General features: G+C 45.2%; 1 protein-coding gene across 3 annotated transcripts in view; it reads left to right on the forward strand.

Annotated features, from left to right (window-relative positions):
• The first annotated feature begins 1,357 nt into the window (after positions 1–1,357).
• ST6GAL2 (ST6 beta-galactoside alpha-2,6-sialyltransferase 2) overlaps positions 1,358–24,227 on the forward strand; it is an 86,127-nt gene continuing 63,257 nt past the window's right edge. Inside the window, exon 1 of one of the 3 annotated variants that reach the window (XM_023251538.2) lies at positions 1,358–1,488. The gene's annotated coding sequence lies outside the window, so the exon portion shown is untranslated. Of the gene's footprint in view, positions 1,489–1,743; positions 1,872–2,393; positions 2,547–24,227 lie in introns of those variants that run through there. The other 2 variants (XM_023251539.2, XM_023251537.2) reach the window with 2 other exon arrangements.

The following is a 24,227-nucleotide window of genomic DNA, read 5'->3' on the forward strand; positions in this document are numbered from 1 at the left end:
TACAGCACAAGAAGTGTATAAAAATCATTCACCAAATACTTCACCAAAGTATTTAACACTATTGTTTATGAATTACTACTATTAAGTATCAGATTCCAGGCACTAGGGGAGACACTTTCAACACGTAATCTCTACTTCTTACAACAAATCTTGAAGGTAGGCACTATTATATGTGTTAGACAAAGGAGAAAACAAGACAGTGACTGGCTCAAGGCCTCTCAGCTGATAAGGGGTAGATTTTTCTGCATTACTTCCTTCCCCCACCAGCCAATGGCCTCTATCATGTCTCTCTTGTTTTAAAAGTTACTTTTAGCCACACTATAATATTTCACATTTGTGAAACAGAGTCGTTGTTGTTGCTGTTAAATCCGTGTGACACATTACCCCTTCGTGCAGTTCTGCAGAATTCCAAGTGTCAGAAACCATTAATGTAACTGGGGAAATACTGAGTAAGCTTTTTCGGCCCACGCTTTTGATTGAGTGCAACGCATTTTGCCCAGTCAGTGTTAGTCGAACCCTCGTGATGTTTTACATTTCTGCAAGCCTTTTGAGGGTAGGAAAGAGATTTTATTTGCCTTAACAGGACTACTGTTGAACCCAGTCCCCAACCCACAGTCACTCGGTAACACTGACTGAATTGGGTATCCAGGTAATTGTTTTACTCTAAAAAGCCTCAGTTAAACGAACGTACACGCAAATTTTAAAATGGTATATTTAGTGAAGGATTTGTGTCTCCAAAATGTGAGCCCCTGCAGGGCCCTGGGATGGAGAGGACAGTGGGCAACCTGTCCCTCTGAGGTGGATGGGCACTATCTGGTAATATCATCCGACTCAACCTAACTCCAGCTGGAGGCTCCCCCACACCGGTACAGCTCACGGTCAGCGAGAGGACCCCCGGGGAAAGACGGAGGCCCAAAGCCACACGCACGCACGCTGCGAGCCACGTTGAAGTTCAAAGGAGCGTGTTTAACCAGCAAACAAAGGGCGGCGCGGTCTCCGGTCCCGGGACCAGCTGCGGCCTCCCGGGAGGGGCAGGAGGGCCGCGGTGACAAATGGACATTCCGCACGCGAGCAGACGGACACCTGATCTGCGGCTCCCGGCGGCCCCACCCACCGCCTCCAGCTGCCTGGCCCACAGTCGCCGCCCGCTTCCTCGGCGGGTTCTCCACGCGCCCAGCTAGCAGCCTCTGGCGCCACCGTCCCGAGAACTTTCCAATCCTCCCGGGGCTAGGGGCGGGCGGTGGGGAGGGGGCGGCTAGGTGGGGGCCTCGACGAAATTCCTTCCCGGGACTTGGCGGGCGGCCCTTCGCAAGTGGAAAGTGGCTTGTCCCCAAGTCCAACCCCGACCCCAGGGCGCCCCGGAGAAGCTCCCCGGAGCGAGGAGCCGGCGGCCGCGCGGGCGGAACAAAGGGAGTCAGCGGGCCGGGGAGGATGCTGCGCTCCCCCGCGCCCCACCCGGCCGGCTCTCGGGCGCTGCCTCCTGTGCAGGTAGCCCGGCCTGCGGCAAGGCGGGAGGGTGTGTTCAAGCGGGGAACACAAAGACTCACTTCCGCGGGGCCACTCGCAGCCTGTTCACATTCCTGCATCCCTGACGCCCGCGGGACCTGCGTGCCCGCCGGGCGCCCAGTGCGGTGCGGGTGCAGGTAACCCTCGGAGGAACTAGGGCTGGCTGCAGGCGGCGGCCGGGGAGAGGCATGCCTTTTTAGGCAGCCGCGCCGCCCGCACCGCCCCACGCAGCCCAAGTCTGCAGTCGCTCCTCTGCCAGAGGCAGGGCTCGGCTCGCAGCCGGGGAGCGTCCCGCCGTGCACCCCGCCTGGCGGGCCAGGGGCGCGGGGAGCGGACGGTGCAACTTCCCGGCGCCCGGCCGCTAGGTGAGCCGAGGCCGGGAAGGGGGAGGACTGGGGGACGGGAGGAGGGAGCGGGGGTGGGGGGGGGCCCTGGGCGGGCGGGGGGGACGCGCGGAGCTCGGGGGCGGGGCGCGGCGCAAGCTCAGCGCGGGGGCCGGGAGCCTCCGCCTAGCCCCGGGGCTCGGGGCCGCGGTCCCTCCCGCCGTCCGCGCCGCCGCCGCCGCCGCCGCCGCGCTGCCGGGAACAATGAGGCGCGCGGCGCGGGGCTAAGCGCAGCGCCGCGCCGGCCCGAGGCCGAGCACCCGCCGCGCCCGCAGCTGCCGCCCGCCGCCGAGCAGCTCTGGCCCGGGGGAGGTGATCCCGCAGGCCGCCCGGGACGCGAGCGCGGGTCGCTCGGGGCTCCCGAGGTGGCGCGGGGAGGCTGCGCGGCGGAGGCGGGGGCGGCCACCGCCAGCAGGATCTGAGCCGCGCGCTCGGCGTTCGCAGTCCCCAAGTTCCGCGGCGCGCGTCGGGCGCCCCCGGCCCCGGGTCCCGGCTCCCGCGGGCGGCCGTGTGAGTGTGGGAGCGCGTGGCGCGCGCGCCCGAGCGGCTGCCGGAGAATAAAATGTAACACGCACGTCTCCGACTCCAGCGCCGCGCGGACGGGGGAGCGCGGAGCACCGCGGGGTCGGACGGTGCGAGGCGCGGCGTCCGGAGAAGGTTGGTAGGGGAGGGCGCGGGGCTCGGGCGGTGGGGCGACGTCTGCCTTCGGGTCGCCGCAGCCTGTGCGCTGCTCGGCGCGGAGTTAGACTCGGTGGCCGGGAGCCAGACCTGTGTAGGGGGGTGAGGGGACGCTGAGGGTTTTGGGGGAGAAGCAGGACATTCTTCGAGAGGGTGAGTGAACCGGAGGGCTTGAGCTTTGGGGACGGGCAGACACAGTTGTGCTCCTGCGGTTCTATCAATAAAACGGCGATCCTTTATTTTATTTAATTTGGCTCTGGGAGGAAATCGAGATTTTTAATTGCCTTTCTTGACCCCACCCCCATGCAAGACTGCGCTTCTTAAGGCTTAAAGTGTGTTCTATTGGTTTCTAGTTTGCTGTAGGTATAATGTTTAGGGACAGAAGGGATCCTTAGAATCCCAAATACCCGGGTGTTAATTCTTACGCGCTTGCTGGGGGAAAACTCTTGCTTTTAAGTTGTTACACTTTTCACCGTGTAGGGAGAAGATATTTGATGAATTCTTTTGAGTAAGCAACGTTAACACCCGTCTCTTTCGGATGTGACGGTGCTGCTGGGGCGGGGAGTGAAGTTCAACTTGTGGCTCGCAGCGAGTGATGCCTTCCAAAGCGAGCTGAATAGCTGTGTTTGGAGAAGCCCTGCTTTCCAGGAATTTAAATGAGACTTTTTGTGGTTGCCTTCCAGGTCTCTCCTCCTAGTACCATATTTGTTTTGTCAGGCTGAACTTTCAAAGCTGTTTTATAATCCGAGAAGCACTTTGGGAGAAAAGTAATGCTTGGCTGGTTTTTTGTGAACTTATTTTTACAGGGTCATATTGAAAATTGGAGGAGACGCAAACCATATTTGGTAGCAATCTTTGTTTTCTGTACCGTTTGCGTTCTAACAGCGAAGGGGCTTGCTGATCTCCCACGGGGACTGGCTGCTTGGGTGAGGGTATTGTTGGAGCGCTTGCAACACATTGTGAGTGAAGTGCTTTGTACGTATTTAAAAAGCCTCGTGCGAGTTACTAGATATTTACAGGTTTTTTTTTCTTTTTGAAATTTTGCTCAACATATTTTTGCCATTTTGAAATAATTGTGACTAACGACGAATTTCAAAACCTGAAATGCTGTGTGTGATCCCGTTGTTGCAAACTTATGGCTAACACTTCCTTTAAATGGCCTTGAACTTATTTTTACCCACTTTCCTCCTCCATTATTTTTCTGAACTTGACCGCCAGACTTTTGCAACACTCCGGGGTTTGCATTTCCTACTAAAGGTTTAGAAAAGCTGATGACAATGGTGAATGGATATTATGATGAAAATGGAGAACAACCTAAAATAGTAGGGCAGTCGCCTTGAATTTTGTAGCCACAGTGAAAAATGGGGGCACTCAAACATGTTGGAATTCTTGATCCAGTTTTTATTGTGATTAATATGAATTTTAGCATTTTACCTTTTTGTAAAATGCAGCTGACGCTTAGTTTTGAGGAAAGTCTCTTGACGAACGTGTGGTAGGAGCCTCAGCTCTTTGTGGAATCCTGAGCCCCAGAGTTCAAACAGAAGGTAGAGACTGTTGGAGAGTGTTCAGAGCAGAGACCAGCATTTGGGGGGTTTCTTATGTTGTGCACGCCATCTAGGAAGTAAAGATAAAGTGAGGATATGCAGGCAGGAGGATTCAAGCCTGAGATAACTTAATGTTTGAAAATATGTGAATAGATTTATTAGGCAGGGAAGGGGAGTCAATCAACTAGACTCAGTTACTGATGAGGACACTTAAGAAGGGGGTGAAGAATTAGTTGGTGTCGGGAAGGATTTCTGGTCAGCCAGTGAGATAGGTTAAATAGCGAAGGGGTTGCTGAGAAATTCTTCCAGGTGCTTGTTTCTCTAGAGCTTTTTTCCCCTGAGATTCTCTTTCTGAGATGATTTACCTGTGTGAGTCTCTATCTATTGCTTATACTAACTGCAATTGTGTACTGTGGGTCCAGAATGTATCCGAGCATTTGCCAAGCGCTTAAATCTTCCCTAAATTGACAAACTAATTCTCAGTTTCCTGCATCTGCTGCTTAGATAGATACATGATGGGTTGCATTCCAAAAAACTTAGAAATATTTGCCCTTTGAGAAACTTAGTTGATTTTCAGATTTCATGCCTCATTCCTGATACTTTTGAATGAAAATATCTTATGTGTTGATAATAGGGACAGTCTGTTAAATATTCACCTTCTCTTTCATTGTAATGTGTTTTACCCTCCTGGGTCTTCTGTTATATGATCATAAATTTTAATTGCTTAGATTAAATGAAATACTTAATTTGACTTGTTTACATGTCTAAGCGAAAAATAGTGCCCTCGTGCTAGGTGTATGTTAAGTTTTAAGTTTTTGAGCCTCCTCAAAGAAGAACTATGGGATGAAGTTCACAACTGACAGTCAGAGAAATAATTACATAGAATCAGACGCTAATTTTGGAATCCAGAAAGTGCAGGTGTACATTTACATAGCAATTTTCAGTATTCTCAACAGGTTGAGGTCAAGGGCAAGAACTGAGTGTGCTCTAGAAGTTGCCCAGCTGCTTGGTGTTAGTGGATAAACTTCAGACTTTCTGTTTAGCATTATCTGTCATTTTTCTGAAAGCACTCCTTCCTACTTTGGAGAGATTTGTTTGGAAGCATTATTAAGTACACAGAGCACAGACAGAAGAATCGGGGGGGTGGGGGGGAAGAAGCATCAGAGAAATATGGATTTATTATGCCCCTTATCAAATCCCATCCTGATCCGAAATTCCGTGCCCCCCCACCCCCCGGGATGGATGGGGAACAGTTGTAATGCTTGGAACCCACCCAAGCTGTGGGTGAAATAGCGGCCGTGCATTTAAAGGATGTGATATATGAACTGGCACTCCTGAGGCTTTGTCCTTATCAGTGGTTTGGTCCAGCACTAGCATAGGTCCTAGACCTGCTGCTTTGGTAAAAATGGGGTACCAGCAGCTGCTTGGCCGGTGTCTTCACTTGGCCACTTGCAGGTTCTTCTTGGCCATCCCACTGTGCCAAGACCCTTCTGATTTGGGGAAGAATTGCTCTCTGGATGGAAGTGGCATCAGAGAAATACTACCCACTCTCTCAGGGATTTTGGTCTGCACAGACGTGCTCTGTGCCCCCTTCCAGGTTCTGCTGCCCCCTGTGGTCTTCTCTAGGAAAAAATTCTGAATTCCAGGCAGACATCAGCTCTAACAAGCTAGAAGGGTGTGAGGGTTGGGTTTGCAGTTTGCACTGGACTTTCTCAGTGAAGAAGCTGCAAAGGAAATTCTTGGCTGGCGCCCTCAAACCTGAGTTCTCGGGAGTGCTGTCCCTGCACCACAGGTCACTGGAGCAAGTCTGAGCCTTCCCAGGGCCTGGTTTCCAGGGCTGGGAAATGGAGGCTTAGCTTAAATCCTCTCCAAGGTGTCTCCTCATGCTGAGATTCCGTGAAATTGAGAATTGTATATTCTGACATACTTAAAAGTGAATTCCCATGCTCAGAGGAGAATTCACCTTTAGTTACTGTGCTTCGTATCCCTTCAAACACCATGTAGCCCAGAAGGGAGTAGTAACTCAAAGAATAATAACAGCAATTGCTTCAGACTTATTATGGATTATACCCTGCCACCTGCTCTGTATAGGTTATCCCAGTATACCTTAGCCACAACCCTGGGGTGTATTGTTATCCCCATTTCATAGGTGAGGAGACTGAGCCTCAGAAAGATGAAGTGCCTTCCTCAAAAGTCCCACAGTGGGAAAGCAGCCCTGGGTTTGTGTGTTCCAAAGTCCATGCTGTTGAGACTATGCTCAGACTCTGTGGAGGAAAAGGCATGACTCCTCTCGTGGTCTGTATGCTGGGGTCAGAGAAGGGCTGTGACCTTGAGCTTGCCCGTCTCAAACCATGGCTGAGCTTGCTGGATCAGAAAGATTTTTATAACAGGATGGAAGGGGCTGGTGGGGCACTCATTACACAAAGCCAGCAGATTCACTGGAACCTGGAAGCAGAAAAAGGCAGGAAACGCAACCTAAAAACGACCCCTGCAGTTGAGAATATCCCAGGCAGTCAGTATTCTAATGAAAATCAGGCTCATATGAAGGGTTTCTCATCAAGTGAAATTTCTAAGGAAAAATTTAAGCAAAGACTTGAGAAAATGATCCCTACTGTCTAAGTTATTGGGTCAGTGAGGAGAGGAAGCTCAGAAAGTAGTCTCTTGGGATATTGAGAAATATATTGGCTAAAGCATTAGAGAAGACACTGTAAAGAAAAATCCTGCGATATCTTGATTATAACCTTCTGCTTTCAGAAGTTTATAATTCACACGTTATGTTCTGCTCTTGGCTGCTCCTAGTCTTTGAGCCCGAGAGGGAAACGCATTATTAAATTTAAAACAATTGGTTTTCCATGTTCAAATTATACAAATTTTTCAAGTAGAGGTTCTTGCATGTTGGTAATTGTGGTTTCTAAAATGACTTAGCTTTAAATTAAATTTGGAAGAGGGTAAATCTCTTAGATAATCCGGTAGCTTTCATTATTCAGAAAGAAATTTGAAAAGTAGCTTCCTTGAAAGTGTAGTGATGATTTTTTTTGTCTGGAGGATAAGTATATTACTAGGTGCTTAAAACCTGTCTTTGTACCTCTGACCACAAACAGGTAGAAAAGGTACTGGTAAGATTGGTATATTTTCTGAATGATACAGTTAACCCAGTTATGCTGTGGAACTGTAAGTGCGTGATTGAATGAATGGATTTGGGTTTACTGTGAGAAGAGGGATCTTGCTCTGTAAATTCTATTTTAAAATTAGTAAAACTATATCTCCCATACAGAAAAGAGGACTTCCTTCCTCCCTCCCTTCCTTCCTCCCTCCCTTCCTTCCTCCCTCCCTTCCTTCCTCCCTCCCTCCCTCCCTCCCTCCCTCCCTTCTTTCCTTCCTTCCTTCCTTCCTTCCTTCCTTCCTTCCTTCCTTCCTTCCTTCCTTCCTTCCTTCCTTCCCACTGTCATTAAAAAGAACATGCCTGGGAGGCTCATTCGGTTACATATCCAACTCTTGGTTTGGGCTCAGGACATGATCTCAGGGTTTGTGAGTTCAAGCCCTGTGTCAGGCTGTGTGCTGACAACATAGAGCCTGCTTGGGATTCTCTTTCTCTCTCCCTCTCTCTCTGCCCTTTGCCTTTGCTCTCTCTCTCTCCAAAAATAAATAAACTTAAAAAAATAAGTAAAAAATAAAAATATAACAGGAACACGCACACACACGTGCGCAGACGTGTGCACACATAAACTTGCAAATACAGGGGGACTGCATCCCTGCATTAATATGGTTTACCATTAGTAATTTGGAGTGGGAACCTGAATTCAGATACTTATGCATGAATTGTTGGGATTCACAACTGTTGAGTGAGAAAATCAGGACCTAGAGCCTTGGCCTTCTGACAGAGAGAAGAACATTCTTTTTCCTGTATTACTTATCTCTGAGAGAATTGCATGTTCCAGATTGCCAGTGGCTTGTGTGAAGATAGAAATGTTTAAGGTCGTTTAAGCTTTACTTGGATTTATTATTAATAGGATGGGTATGGGAAAACACACTTTTACTTCTTTTTTTTTTTTTAATTTTTTTTTTCAACGTTTATTTATTTTTGGGACAGAGAGAGACAGAGCATGAACGGGGGAGGGGCAGAGAGAGAGGGAGACACAGAATCGGAAACAGGCTCCAGGCTCTGAGCCATCAGCCCAGAGCCCGACGCGGGGCTGGAACTCACGGACCGCGAGATCGTGACCTGGCTGAAGTCGGAGGCTTAACCGACGGCGCCACCCAGGCGCCCCGACACACTTTTACTTCTATGTGTATATGTGTGAGAGTGTGTGTATCTGTAAATATTCTTTAACAACAGTAGCGTCTTCAAGGTCCCTTTGGTGGTTTGCAGAATGTTTTTGACTGTTGACGTTCACGAGGGAGGCCTCTCGGGCAGGGCAGCCTGGAAAACCAATGCTGGGGTCCTATACATTAGTTAGCTACTTGCTGGGTGAAAGAAGTGGAGCCATTTTAGAGGGTTCGGGGTCAACGTGGTGTTGGCCCAATAGTGGGTGTGAGTTAGTCTTTCTCTGATAACCATTTGAAGTTGCCCCGATGTCGTCTCATCACTTTAAACTTTAGGTAAAATAATTAAAACGGCAGCAAGCTCAAGTGTTCAAAAAAATTTTTTTTGAAACCCTCTGGTTCATAAGGTACTTTTTGGAGCAATTAATGAATATCAGGAAGCTGACAAGTGCAACATGGTTTACTTTATATTAGTATTTGTGTATCTGTATGTATGTCATGTATATGTAGGTATTTGACTGACAATTTTCAAAGGGCAGTTTTCCTCCTTACAATAACAGTACAAACAGTATTCCTCTGCCTTATGTTCAAAATTAGTAGCCGGGAGAGTTGAAATAATTAAGTAATTTGTCTGACTAAATACTTGATACTTTATAATAACATTCAGAGAGAGCCATTAAATAGATTGCTTCATTAACTATTTGAGGTGGGAGGGTTTCAGAAACTGACTTGATAGTAACAGGAAAAAGTCTCTAATGTGACTCGAAAATAATGTGATTGCTTCCGTAAGTTAAACCCAAACGTGTCTCTACTGGCCACACTCTGTAATTTTCACATAATTAAAACATACCATTAATGTAATATAATCATACCCCAGTAATACCCCTCGTATTACTGTTTGATACATATGCTGAAAGAGCAGAATTAATTTTTGGTTTGGGGGTTTTCCAGTATTTTCATGACTGGTAGGCATAGTATTAGATGTAAAACCAGAAGTGGGTAAAAGAAAAGCTTTAAATTGCATTAAACAATGTGCTTCACAAAGGAGAGTCAAAAGACTCCTGGAACACGGAAGCTTTGTTTTTTGTAGATGGTATATAAAACCCAATTATAGCATGGAACTCCAGGAGTATAATCACATACATGATGTGCATGTTTTACTGGCAAAACTAAACTCACCTGCCCCAAATCTCCCCCAGTGGGTCCCTGCCTCTCAGTTGCCCAACTTAGATCTATCTTGAATTCATTACACCATATTGAAAATGAATATGAGTTTGTAATATACTGAGTGACCCTGCATTATGGCCCACACATTTGGTCTGGGAATGACTGTGGTGCATAGTGGTGACCCTAAATGCTTACTGTGATTGGTGCAGTGCACAGCCAGGTTCCCCGGGCTTGTCGTCCATCAGGTCCGTGCTCAACCTCACCAGTTACAGGTTGGAAGGAGGGCCATTCCTTAGAATCATTCCTTGTTGAACTGAAAGGCATCCACAGATCAATTAATTCACTTTCCAGGGTACATATTTTCTATGAACCCACATAGTCTTTTCTCAAGAAAAAAATTCAAATTCTGTATGTGGGGAAAGGTAGACATAGAACAAAATTATAGGAGGAAGGTCATGTGCCTTTTGTTTGCTATATATATATATATATATATATATATATATATATATATATTTATTTATGTTGAGGGTAGAAAACAAGGATTGATGATTGCAATGAGGTATTTAAATCTTCCCCTTGTTTGTTTTGCATAGTTGCTAAGCAAATCTTTTTTCGAGGTGAAGTCCCTTGGACTGTTCTTTCATCTGTGTGAAATTTCAAAATGAAATTCCTTGGGGCGTCTGGGTGGCTCAGTCCATTAAGCGTCTGACTTCAGCTCAGGTTATGATCTCATGGGTTCGAGCCCCGCTTCGGGTTCTGTGTCTTCCTCTCTCTCTGCTCCTCTCCCACTCATGCTCTGTCTCTCTCTCTCTCTCTCAAAAATAAATAAACATTATTATTATTTTTTTTAATGAAGCATCCTTCATTTGGTGCTGACAGTTTGTAGAGAGAGAAAAAGCAGTGACTGAGTCATGGACTGCTTGCATTGGTAGAATGGGAGATACGTGTAGATACATTGGTAGAATGGGAGCTTGGAAGAGTGACATCATTGAACAAAACAGGTCTAGGGCATGTCTTTTCTTCTTTTTTTATTTATTTATTTATTTATTTTTTAAGTTCACAAGACTACAGTTATTTTCATGTGACATTCTTCTTGTCAGCTACCTGTATGCTCAAGAAGCAGATGACATTAACCTCAAATACAAAAGACAGAGGTGGAGCAGTGCCCCTAAACCACCTTCTGGGGTCTCAGGAAGATACAGAGAATCCAGCTTAGCTATCCCTTGAAGATCAAATAGGCCATCAGAGATTTGCTAAAACATTCAGGGCTGTCAGACACTAATCAGTATGAAACTGGAAATGGATGGCATCAGATGCAGTCTGGGGGGAGAAATGAAGTACATAGAAACCTGTACCCCATATCCCCACGTGACCCTTGTTTTTTCCTCCAGAGACTTCAGAGCTTTTATTTTCTTCCTCACTCTCGAAATGTGTCTGTGTGCGTCATGTGCTGCTTGTGTCCGTGGGACGTGGGAGGGAAGCTGTATCACATCCCCAAAGTTCAGTTTTCTCTGGATTTTGGGCAACTGCCTTACCTGGCTTGTTTTCTTCAGCTGTGTTCCTAACCAGAGAAGTGTTGCATAGAAAAGGTAATTATTAAATCTTTAGCCAGTGCCAACTGTGCACAGATCATAAGTGAAAAGTTTGATGGATTTTCATAAACCAAATACACCCATATAACCAGCTAGATCAAGAATGAGATATTACCAGGGCACCTGGGTGGCTCAGTCCTTTTAGTATCCAACTCTTGGTTTGGGCTCAGGGCATGATCTCACGGTTCATGAGATCGAGCTCTATGCTGACAGCATGGAGTCTGCTTGGGATTCTGTCTCTATGTCTCTCTTTCTCTCTCTGCCTCTCCCTTACATGCACACGCATGCTCTCTCTCTCTCTCTCTCTCTCTCTCTCTCTCTCTTTCTCTCAAATAAATAAATAAATAAACTTAAAAAAAAAAGAGTAAAATATTGCCAACAATCCCTGAAGCCTGACCCTTCTGGTCACTGTCCAGCGGAAGGTAACCATTATCCTGATTTCTCACAGAACAGAGGAGTTTTGTGTCACCTGCTTGCATTCAGTTTTAAACAAAATGACGTTTTAACAGTATGGTATATATATTTTTAGAGTTAAAGCAACATTAACCAGCAGTGAAATATAGGTTGTGCTGTTAAAGTTGAGAAATTTACTCTTGGTTCAGAAACTTCCATGCTGTGCATGGAACAAAAGTGCATTTTGTTATTAACAATTGTAGGTTGTTAGTAACATAAATGTCACTTAGTTTTGCTGTTTCTTGGATGCTACAGATCTTCCTTTCCATTCGCTACACAACAGGATCAAAATATTTTTTAAGTGTATTAAAAGCTAGTAACATTATGTTCTAAATCTTGAAGATATATTTTAATATATTTCCCCTTATTAAAAATAAAACTGGAGCACCTAGGTGGCTAAGCCAGTTAAGCATCTGATTCGTGGTTTTGGCTCAGGTCATGATCTCACAGTCAGTGGGTTCAAACCTTGCATTGGGCTCTGTGCTGACGGTGTGGAGCCTGCTTGGGATTCTCTCTCTCCTTCTCTCTTTGTCCTTCCCCTGCCTAAACAAACAAACAAACAAACAAACTTAAAAAAATAAAATTGAACATAGGACAGTTCTATGGAAAAAAACTTCAAAATGAAGCTTTCTTTACTAACTGAATTTAGTTTCATTTGGCAACTTTTAGCCTTTGATTTGTGAATTTGGCATACTTTCATACTGTAAGTGGACACTGATAGATGGATAGTTCTATGAGATATTTTACATAATACGACTTTTTTAGATTTTTTAAGGGACTAGCTCAGAAAAATTCAGCAGGACATGGAAGATTAAAATCATATAGATTCTTTAGAGTTTTTGTCTGCCTAGAGATAGTCTACATTGCTATTTGGAAATAAATAAAAATCCATAAACTGAAAAAACTAAAAAAAAAAACCCTGAAAACTCAGTTCCAGGCCATCAGTTGCCTGGCCTGTACTTGGTACACTGACCAACTTGAAAAAAGGTTTTCACCGTACCAAAGAAAGTAAAGTTCAAAGGGATATAAAGAAAAGATAGAATGATATCTTAACGTTTACTAGAAAAGAATTAAAAATTGGAAATATGATTTTAAAAAGTAAAAAGGTTAACAGGCAGACTGCTTAATAATAGTCTGATGTACTTGGATTATATTGTATAAATTCAGGATTTGCCTAAAGCCAAAGAGATTGGCTTAAACCCAAAGCCAGATGCCATTGGAACCCAGTTGGTAGAGAGCAGGGCATTTGGCAGTCAAAGCTCACATGGCATTAAGAGTCTCATGATTTGGTTTCTGTCTCCTAAAGAGGAAGCTGTATCTCTCACCTGCCTCTGAAAATGCTGGCTTTTGCACAGCATGCCCTTGGGCGTGTACTACTTAAGTGGTTCAGAAATATGTGATTATACTTCATGTGATTGTCCAGAGTTTCTTTCCTGACATTTACTGTTTCTGGAAGGCAAAATGTTTTTTGGGCTTCAGCTTCTATTGTTTATCATATTCTTTACAGAAAAAATGGAGGGAAGCCCTGCTCTATTAGCAGAAGGAGCATTTAAATGAGGAATTCACTTTACAGATGGCTCTGTCCACTCTTGCTCACCTCCTGAACCCCCGTATGTTGTCCATATTGGCAAAGAGTCATCTTTCCAAACCCTAAGCTTGATCATGTGACCTTCTCCTCTCCTTAGTGCCGCGCCCTCCCCCCACCCCCCCTCCACCCCATGGCATACAGGACCCAGCCTGGAATTTTTAGAATATCATGTGCTTCTGAATTGGGCCCCAGTTTTGTCTCCTCTTTACTACTTTAAGGGTGTCTCTGACTATATTAGGCTGAGTTTAAGGATGGACCTGCTTCTTCCTCCTGCTGTCTCTTTGTCTGTCTCTTTCACACACACACACATACACACACGATGTGTGGTCCCCTCCTGTGCTATAGCACCATTCGTCTTTGTTGCACCTCCCAGTCTGTATTGTAATTAACCTTTTACTTTTTTTTCTCCCTTGCTTAACTGTAAGGTGCTTGCAGGCAGCCCTGTGAGGCTGTGTCCCCAGCTCCTTAGTACATCTCAAGATACTGAGCTCAGTAGATGGCTTGATCAATGTTAACTGAATGAACGGAGCTGAAAGTATTTCAGATTTGAAAGGACTACTGTCCGCTCCATAAACATGACTTCTACAAATGAAGGGGAGAGGGTGAGATCCTTTCTGCCTTTTTTTTCAAGGCAAATCCCCACGTATATAGCTCCTCCAATTCTAGCCATCCATTTATAAACAGGCTATTCTAAAGACAAGGGACTATGGACTGAATGGACCATTCTGTACATACATTATCTTTAGAGTTGCAGTTAATCACTTTGGAGAAACACATTTACTAGTGATATTAGGAAATCAGAGTTAAACTGTTCAACCTTGTAATCTTTATGCCTCTTGTGAATCTCACCGAGAACACTGGAAATTCACATTTCTTTTCATAAGTGGTAGAAATGTGGTTGGGCGTCTTTGTTCCTCCTTTAACAAAGCATTCCCAAGCAAGGGACATGTGTAATTGGTAAGTGATTAGTAAATAAATTGGGGAGGATCTGCCCAGGGAGGTTTTATAAAAGCACTTTGTCTAGGATTCATAAATGTATCAAATTCTAACAATTAGAGCTACATACATTATCAGCACCTGGTGTGATAATAAAGGCTGCTCCAGAGCGAATGGGCTCAGCAGCATTTTGTTGTGGGCTTGCATTTTTTCTGGCTGCCCACAAATCATCTATGAATAGGTATTAAAACTGGGAAAGGTGCTGCTAGCCCGGGGACAGTATGAAATATGAGCTGTCTGTGAGGAATTATAAGTGCAATCCCTTTATCCTGAGATCAGTCTAACCAGGTGCAAGCGGAAAGGTGCACACCTTTAGCTGAAAGCCTGGAGAAGGCACTGTGCTGTGCCTTCTTCCTGTGTGTCTGATGGTGTGGCCTTGACCTCATTCTGCCAGTGCTCCCTGGAGGAGACAGCCCCCAGGGCTGAGGTGCCTTCCCCGACAGGGGGGTCAGTGCGTGTCTGGGGTCACTCATTCCACAAAAATTTATGTGGAATTTAGTGTATTTTCAACGTATCTTCCCAGATGCACATCCTCTAGAGTGCCAAATGTTGTGCATTTCTCTCCCCACTATTTAAATGAGTTTTGTTTTAAAGTTTGCAGTCTCCCAAAACACTGGGTTAGATAGGGAATGCCTGGGATGAGTCATTTAATTAAGGGGACACTTTCCCTTACTCTGAACCCATTCTAGAATTAAAATAAAAAATGTTACCCGTGGTTGAAGTTAGGGACCTTTGGCGGTCCCCAGCAGTAAATAGAACATTGCAGGAATTTAACAAAAGCTGGAGGAATTTTAAAAAATGCTTGGAGCGTTTGAATAAACTATTTCCGTGCTCCATTTACATATGCTTAAGATCATGGAACCACTTGGGAGTAAAGAAAGAAGAACCTAAGTGTGGATTTCCTCTCACCCACGGAAATAGCTTTAAATCGCTTTCATAGTCAAGTTAAGTGGATTTTAATGATTTCATGTGTGCTGGCTATTAGCAGTTGTCATGCTGCTGACTGTGGCACTCAGACAGTTCCTTCTGGTGACCCCTCCTCCGCCGGAGGCTATGGGTACATCTCCACATCATCAGCACAGGCTCACATCTGTCCCTGGATTCACACACCAGGCAAAGGAAGCTTTTAAAGTAAGAAAACTACGGGTAGAAGTCAGGGTTAGGCACCAGAGCATCAGGGCATGGCTGTTATTTAAAGTGATGTATTCAAATTTGAATATCTGTTTAAATTATTTCATTGTTCTTAATGACCTTAGATCCCTACACACCCCCAAGCCCTTTTAATTTTCCTTATGAGTCATGCTATGCCAGCTTAATAAGGCTTTCTATGCCAGTGGGTTTCTTGGTGCTTTTTAATTATGTTGTTGTCCCAGACATGGCTTTTGATAACTGGATGTGGTTAAAAGATTCTGTTACTGTGTTTTGGAAATCTGGTGCCAGCCAGGAAGGCCTACCCCTGCGACAAACCAACCCACCAACAATTGTTGAACCTTTCAGGAAACTCACAATCGTTGGATATTGGAACTCGTCTCAGATGGATTCCAGGCTGTGTGGGGAGGCACCAAATTTGGCCTGTGCTTTTAGTAATGGGTTTGGTGTTTTGCTTATTTATTGGTTTGGTTTTCTTTTCTTTGTTCTCCCCCCTCCGCCCCCAAATGCTTTAGACTCCTTCAGAAGATTTACTCTCAGGCAGTAAGCCTCAAAGTAAACACAATTTTGTGGCTTCCTAGAAACTAGTGATGAATAATATGGATCTAACAGGAAGTCCTGCATTTACCTTTCATGAATATCTGAAGTAATTCAAAGTTGTAACTTTGAAGGCCCTCTTAGTGAATTACTATTAAACATTCAGTTTGAACAGCAAAAAAACGTATTTAAAAAAATTTTTTTTGGACTTTTATTTTTGAGAGAGGAAGAGAGACAGAGTGCGAGCAGGGGAGGGGCAGACAGAGAGGGAGGCACAGAGTCTGAAATAGGCTCCAGGCTCTGAGCTGTCAGCACAGAGCCTGACGCGGGGCTAGAACCCACAAACCGTGAGATCATGACCTGAGCCAAAGTCAGATGCTTAACTGACTGAGCCACCCAGACACCCCCAAATAATTTATTTATTCTTTTTTTTTTGTTTGTTTTGTTTTGTTTTTTGGAGGCAAAGCCTTCTCCCAGGAAGACTAGCATCCTGCAGGGTGATGTGAACTGTGCCTGCCGCCCTCCCTGCCAAGGGAAAAATGGAGAGGTGGCCATGCAGTGATTGGGAGAATTCCTTGTCCAAACAGTGGCTGAATGCAGGGATCTCCCAGGTGACTGTCTGTACAGAGCTGGCTCTCCCTGTGCCCCCCTCCCTGGCCGTTTTGTGGATGGGCTCCCTAGCAGTCACCACAGACACATCACATCGGCCACACCAGGTGAAGTGGAATGTGGCTCAACACAGAGAGGGTCAGCTCGATTATAGTCTTCACAAATAAATAAATAAAGGATAATCTTTCTCCCAGGCTCAAAGGTCAGGTGCCTTCCAGGATGGGCCCTCTGTTCAGTCCTGCTTTGAATCAGGAATGGGTGAGGCGCAGGTGTAAGGGGGAGCTGGGACCCCCTTGGAGCTGGGAGAGGGGGCTTCAGCCCCAAATCCCCACATGGCTGGGCATGCAAGTGAGGCCTCAGCTATCAGTCAAATTAATGAGAAAGGCTTAAAAGCAAACAAATCCTTTCTTCCCTCCCCAGGGTTCTTCAGCTTTCTGGAAGGGTCTGACTGACAGCTTTGAAGGCCCTGCTCCTGCCCAGAGAGCTTAAGCGGCCAGAGGGGGCTTCTGTACTGTGTAAACTGTCAGTCTTTCCCCTCCCTGACCTAGAAAACAGGCAGGAAAGGGGTCCCTTGGGCCCCATCTCAGGCAGGCTTCCTAGGACAGGAGCAGTTCCCATTGAGTTCAAAGGGCAGCTGTTTTGGGGCTTCTAGAGGACAAGGTGAAAAGATGAGACGAAATATGTTTTCTGTTTGCTGAAGGAAATTAACAGAGTTGCCTGGCTTTGGTATTTCCTGGAATATCTGCATGGAAGAGGTAAGCTCTGTATGCAGGGGAAGCTGCCAGAGACCCAGATGGCTTCCCCTCACTCCCTGGCTGCACCTGCCTGAGGGGAGCCCTTGCAGTCCCTGATTCTAGTGAGTCATGACTCCCTCCCTAGGACTTTCACAGTGTGGCTTGTATCTCCTGGCCTGGCTGTCCTGGACTCCTGGGAATTCTGGTCACCACCCACAGATCTTCTCCACCCTTTGCCACCCCCAGAATTCCTAAATATGGGATCTTCTCTCACCTTCCATAGACAGTTGTTGAATAAAAGAAGCTGCTTTCATGCTGGACACAGCGATCTTACTACTAACTTAGCATGGAATGTAATGGCACTCCTTCCACAAATAATGTATTTAATCATTTTTTTTTCTATTGCACTTTCTGATTCGTGCTCTTCAGCCATAATAAACAGAAGTGGGAACAGAAATTTGTAGAAGGTACCTTCTGAGATTAGAAATTTCCTTCTTAAAAAGAGGAACACGTAGGCTTGTATTGTCTCTTAAGCTCCCCGGCCCCAACACCGATGGTAGATGGTTGACAGTTTTTCGTCAACCCCCACCTTTCTTCAGTTTCTGGTCTCCCGTCTCTTTGGTGTGACACATGATGTCAGGACTTCAGCATTAACAGCAAGCACTATTGAACCACTGCTGGAGGTTTTCAGGACCGTTATCTTTGCTTTGGGACTTGTACACAGATATTTCGTTTATTATGGCAGGTTCTAAAAATTTATGACCTGTGAAAAGTTTATTTTCGGTGTAACTGAGGTCAGAATTGAACATTTAATCCAAAATCCATATGGCACTGAGTCGCACAGTGTATGAAAGCGCTTTGTAAGCCATGGAGGGGCTGCCTGAGGAGAGAGGCCTGGACTCAACAGACCCAGTCTCAGATTCCAGGGCCTCCACTTTGGGGTGATTTGTGTGTGAGTTTTTCTCTTCTCCTTTTATTTCTACATCTTTTAGCATTAAGACTTTCAGAGTAGCTTTAGGATTGCACCAAAAATTGAGCAGAACACAGAGATTACCCACAGGCCCCTGCCCTCACAGGTGCACGGCCTCCCCCACCATCAGCACCGCCCCCCCCTCCCCCCAGAGCGGTACATTTGTTACAGCCAGTGAACCTATCCTGACACATCACTGTCACCCGGAGTCCGCCGTTCACATTGCGGTGCACTCCTGGGGTTGTACGTGCTGTGGGTTTGGACAAATGTTCACATGTATCCACCACTAGAGTGTCATACAGAGTATTTTCACTGCCTTAAAGATCCTCTGCGCTCAGTCTGTTCACCACCACCTCCTCCCCCCGCCACCAGCTCCCACAACCACTGAACTCTTACTGTTTCTATAGTTTTGCCTCTTCCAGAATGTCATATAATTGGAATCACAAAGTTTGTGATTGGCTTTTCAGATTGGCTTCTTTCACTTAGTACATTTTAAGATTCCTCCGTGTGTTTTCATGGCTTGACAGCTCGTTTCTTTTTAGTGCCAAATAACTTCCCATTATCTGGTTGCCACAGCTTATTTATCCGTTCATATTTATCCAATGGATTATGTATCCATTTAGCCAGTTGAGGGATATCTTGGTGGCTTCCAGGTTTTGGCACTTGTGAATAAAGCTGCTGTCAACATCCATGTGCAGGTTTTTATGTGGATGTAAGTTTTCAGTGCCTTTTAACATGACTGGAACATGATGCCAGCTCATAGGACAAGAGGATGTTTAGCTTTCTGAGAAGCCGACAAAGTGGCTGTACCATTTTCTCATTCCCACCAGCTATGAGTGAGTGCTCCTCTTGGCCCACATCCTTGCTGGTGTCAGTGTTGTGGATTTCGGCTACTCTAGCAGGTGTGTAGGGGTATCTCATGGTTGTTTTAACTTGCATTTCCTTGAGGACTTAATGATGTGGAGCATCTTTTCATACACTTACTTGCCATTGGTATATGTTCTTTGACACGTTGTCTGTTAAGGTCTTTAACCCATTTTTTAATCATGCTTATTTTCTCACTGTTGAGTTTTAAGAGTTCTTTGTATAATTTTGCTCACAGTTCTTTATCAGGTGTGTCTTTTGCAAGTATTTTCTCCCAGTCTGTAACTGGTCTTCTCACACTCTTGCGATTGTATTTCAGAGAGCAGAGGTTGTTTATTTCAAGGAAGTTCTGCTTATCAACTCATCCTTTTATAGAGAGTGCCTTTGGTGTTGTATTTAACAAGTTCTGCCATACTGAAGGTCATCAAGATTCCCCCCTATATTATCTTTGAGGCATTTTATAGTTTTCTGTTTGGGGTTTAGGTCTGTGGTTTCTTCTACTTGTTCTTAAGTTTCTCCTTTGTAAAATGAGAGTAAATCCTCTGCGTCTTTTTTATGCTTAAGTACCAACCAGCACTCCTATCCCGGGCTCAAGGGTGGTCATTTGTGGCTGATATTAGTAGAACCACAACACAGTAGTCAAAGGCAATGAACTTGGCCACAGGTCTAGCACATTTTTTTGGCCTTTGCCTCATCAGCCCTCATAAAAGTTTTGGGGTTTTGTTTTGGTGGTGGTGGTGGTTTTGCTATTGCATTGCCTTTTTATAGAATACCTTATTCTTTAAAGTGAGTTTTGGCTGATGTGACTTACAACACAATAAATGATTTGGGGGTCTTAAAGATGCAGACAGTTCCTAGGGTGGAAATTCCCTGACTTTGAGTTCACTGTGGGACTCAAGCACACAGAATTTTCATCTGCTGCTTCTCACCCACATTTGGTGTTCAACCAAACACACCCATTTAGCAACCAAATGCTCATTTCAGTCCCCCCCTCCTCCGTCTTAACCAGCCCAGTCCCCGGAAGGATTACACCTGCTGTAAAATGCAGCCTCTGGTTATGAAAGTAATTAAGTATTGGGGAAAATAAGCAGAAAGACTTTGAAGTTACATAAAACTCCTCATTTATTTGTTTTTATTAAGGTTCTTAGAAATGACTTTGCCATCTTCGACTCTAACATTCTACACTTTGCTGAGACTCTTATATGTTCCTGGCTCAGAGTGAATACTTACTCAGTGAATAGAGAAAATACAGCCTTAAATGATCCAGAGAAAACAAGAAGAAAACAAGAAAAGCCAAAGGGAATAAACAATTAATTGTGTGCTGTCCAGATTGCTAACAGTGGAATAATGACAAAAATGTTCTGAAGCTGGGAGCACTGTTGCTTTTAACCGGAGGCCGACTAAGATGGTCTGAAAGTAGAGGAAGCTCTGCAGTCAGTCTGGGTTTGGATCCTGACTGCCGCTTACAGGCTGCGTGACACCCAGGGCTGGCTGAAGGACTCCATGCACGATGCGAGGGGGCAGGGGGAACCCTTGTTCAAAAAGCAGGGGGGTATAATGCCCTTAACAGCACCCAAACAAAACACTTTTTCCTTCCCTTTCCTTCCATTTTTTTTTTTTTTTTTGCGTGTCATGGTGTTTTTAATGTTCTAAGGAAAGAAGAATTAAAATTTAATTATTAACATCAATTTTACTGGTCATTTTTGTTGTGCAATGCCACTTTTAAATCCACATGTAGGATCATTTAACTCCTGTGCACAATCAGTGAGATTACACAATGTGTACTTCCTGGCGGGCACAGGCTTACATATTTCATTCTTACCAGAACAGTGGAGACATAACTCAAAACTAACTCAGCTCTTTTTATTTCACCTCGTGACACATGCGATTCTACCAACCTCAGCTTTCCCGTAAGGAAGGAATTCCAGGCTTTTCTTCTACATCATTATTTTCAGCATATGTGGACAGTTCATCCAGGGCAATGAGAAAGGACACGATGAGAGCCCTTGGCCTATTGTGTTCCTTAGAACACCATTGCTTCTTTTTGCTTTTGAAGACAGTTCTGGCTCTAACAAAGCATGGCCCCTCGTGGCTGTCAGATCCCCCTACTTAGTCACAGAGGTAACATGCTTACTGTGTCCTCACTTTGAGTCTTGCTAAACTTCCAATGCACCGGATCCACAGGGCGTCAGGCATGCTGTCTGTGAAGGGGCTGGCAAGGAAAGGTGGACACACATACTGCACACACATTATACATGTCTGGTCTGCTCATGGGAATGCTTCATTGTCCCATTGCCCCATTTTCCCATTGGATTTTACTTGGAAAACACAAACTCAAAGGTGAAATTATTAATAACTTTAAGACAGTGGCAGGAGAAAATCAAAGCAAGCATGGTCCTTCTGAATGTGGGGTCCTGTGACACGACACAAGTCACATCCCATGAAGGTGGCCCTGCTGACATCTAATGGATTCTTAACTTCAAGGAACCTCTTTCCTCCTCATAAAATTGAGCAATAAGGGGCGCCTGGGTGGCGCAGTCGGTTAAGCGTCCGACTTCAGCCAGGTCACGATCTCGCGTTCCGGGAGTTCGAGCCCCGTGTCGGGCTCTGTGCTGATGATGGCTCAGAGCCTGGAGCCTGTTTCCGATTCTGTGTCTCCCTCTCTCTCTGCCCCTCCCCCGTTCATGCTCTGTCTCTCTCTGTCCCAAAAATAAATAAAAACGTTGAAAAAAAAATTAAAAAAAAATTGAGCAATAATATGACCAAACTCATTGGTTGTTTTAAGTTTAAATGAAGCCCTGTTTGTGGTGTATGAAGTACCACACTTGTTACATAGCATGCCTTTACTTAAAGTTCACTCTTTTTTAAAGTTTATTTATTTATTTATTTATTTATTTATTTAGAGAGCATGCATGCACGTGTGACTGGGGGAGGGATACAGAGAGGGAGAGAAAGAATCCTAAGCAAGCTCCACACTGTCAGCGTGGAGCTTGACACGGGGCTCAAACTCACTAACTATAAGATCATGACCCGAGCCGTAATCAAGAGTTGGACACTTAACCAACTGAGCCACCCAGGCACCCCATATATTCTGAAACCACTTCGGACTACAGGGTGAATCTTCAAATAAGATGGTTTTGTTGTTGGAAAGACTACCAAATGTGGAGGCAAGCCAGAGTCATGAAATGCAACTTCTAGAATTGAGCAGGGTGGAAAAAAAAAATTATAAGCCACAAATGCATTTTATTATCTCAGTTGAAACAATTCAGTGCCTGTTCAGATGCATAAGCAAATAAAATGTAGTGCCTTGAGGGCTTTGAAGAGCCAACTGGTTTTATAAAAATGTGAAACATGGCTTCCAGTTCCACACCTCTTTTTACCTGTGGGCAGCTTGCTTCCTTGTGTCCAGGAGAGTGTCAGATGTCTGACATGGATACTAAAACTCGTTGCATCATGACATAGCATCTAGCAACTGGAAGGGGCCTAAGATAAAAAGCAAAGGCTTAACAAACGTATGTTATGAGGACCTGATGGAAAGAAGAGTGGCAATAAATCAGTTTTATTATTGCCATCATGTTGACTGGGTGCTGGCCGTGAGCTGTGCACTGTAGAAGCTTCCTCCTCTACAGCAAGGGCTTTGCCCGGCAGAGCTAATGCACAGGGTGCACTATCCCAGTACTGCACAGACGTGTACTGTTCTGTAGCCATATTTCACCCTTGTAGAAACTCAAAGCATATACTTTCTGCATCTGCTTAAAGGGTCCTGCATAAATAAAGCCCCCTATATAGTCTGCAAATCAGAACACCCCAGCTGTAGTCAGCATTTTCTTGATGAGGTGAGATACAGTGGTGTGCTTAGAGCCGGCCGGTGAATACTCGCTCGGGAATTTTGTGAGCCAGTTGTTAAACTACTTTAAAACAGTCCTTTCTCAACATTCATCATTTCCTAATTATTTTAGTTACATTTTACTATCATCTATGCTCTCGAAGGTGTCCACATCTGCCGTGGCTGATGGTGCAAATACTGTACGACAATAAGCTTCTGTGGATCTCTTCTCTGTTCAGTGGCCTCACCTTAGTAGTTTAAAACTGGCCATGACTGAAGGATGTACTCCAGGGAAATGGGACAATGCCAAAATCAGCCCTCCACTTCCCACTTCTCTTTCCCAAGAGCCAGTCGTCAAACATTTATCAGCACATTACTAAGGAGAAATGAAATTGGCATAGAAGTTTCTTTTGGAAGATTTGTTACAAGCTCTATAGGCTCCTGTAGACCATTACAGAGCCAATTAGAAAGTGTACAAAAGGAAAAGGGGAAGGGAACGAACATTCTTGAAGCATTCGTGCCTGGCAGTGCATTAATTGACTTTCATATAGAGGTCAGTTAAAATCCTCTTAAAGGCTGGCTAAGCTGTGTGATGTTACCTCAGTCTTGCAGTTGAAGAAACCGGTCTTTGGTTTAATAACTTACCCACGTTGGTATGGTTAATAAGGGAAGAAACTTACATGGAAAAGTATTTGAATGTAGGTGTTTGTAACTCAACTCATTGTCTTTTCCCTATAGAATGGAAATTTGAATGTCTAGTGGAAATAGTGTCATTAATGCTGTGGTAAGGTTTTTGCAAGTGTAATGAATGCTTTTTTTTCCCCTTTCATTCATGTGCATACAAGCATTGGAAGGCAGGTGCCCATTGGTCATGCAGAGGTTCTGCCCCGAGGGAGGAGGGAGGAGTAGTGTGTACGAAGTCCTGGGGCAGTGCAGGAAATGATAAGGAATGTCTGAGAGGGATGCTGAAGCTGGCTCTTAAAAGGTGACAGGTTATTTCAAAGACATGCAGATGTGTGCCTGGCATCAGTCACATGTGGCCCGGGGGTGACCCCAGGGATTAACATGTTGTGGTGCAGGTTGGTTTTGTTAGCGGTGACAGGATTATGAGATTGTGGTCAGACAGGCGTCAGCGGGTAGTCTGGGGCAGATTCCTGCCCAACCGCCTTGGAAGAGCATTTAGAATGCAGTGGCCCATTCTTACCGGCCTCCCTGGCTTCAGGCTCATTCACTGGCCCTGGTAAGGCCAAGGGCAAGGGCGAATGGCCCAAGGGGGAGTGTCTGCAATGCTCGCTCTGCGGCCCTCCTCCTCTGATTATGATTCAGGAAGTCACAGTGGGACCCAGGAAGTTTTCTTTTTAACACGCA

The sequence above is a fragment of the Felis catus genome, chromosome A3 (genome assembly GCF_018350175.1).
Source record: "Felis catus isolate Fca126 chromosome A3, F.catus_Fca126_mat1.0, whole genome shotgun sequence".
Lineage (NCBI taxonomy): Eukaryota > Metazoa > Chordata > Mammalia > Carnivora > Felidae > Felis > Felis catus.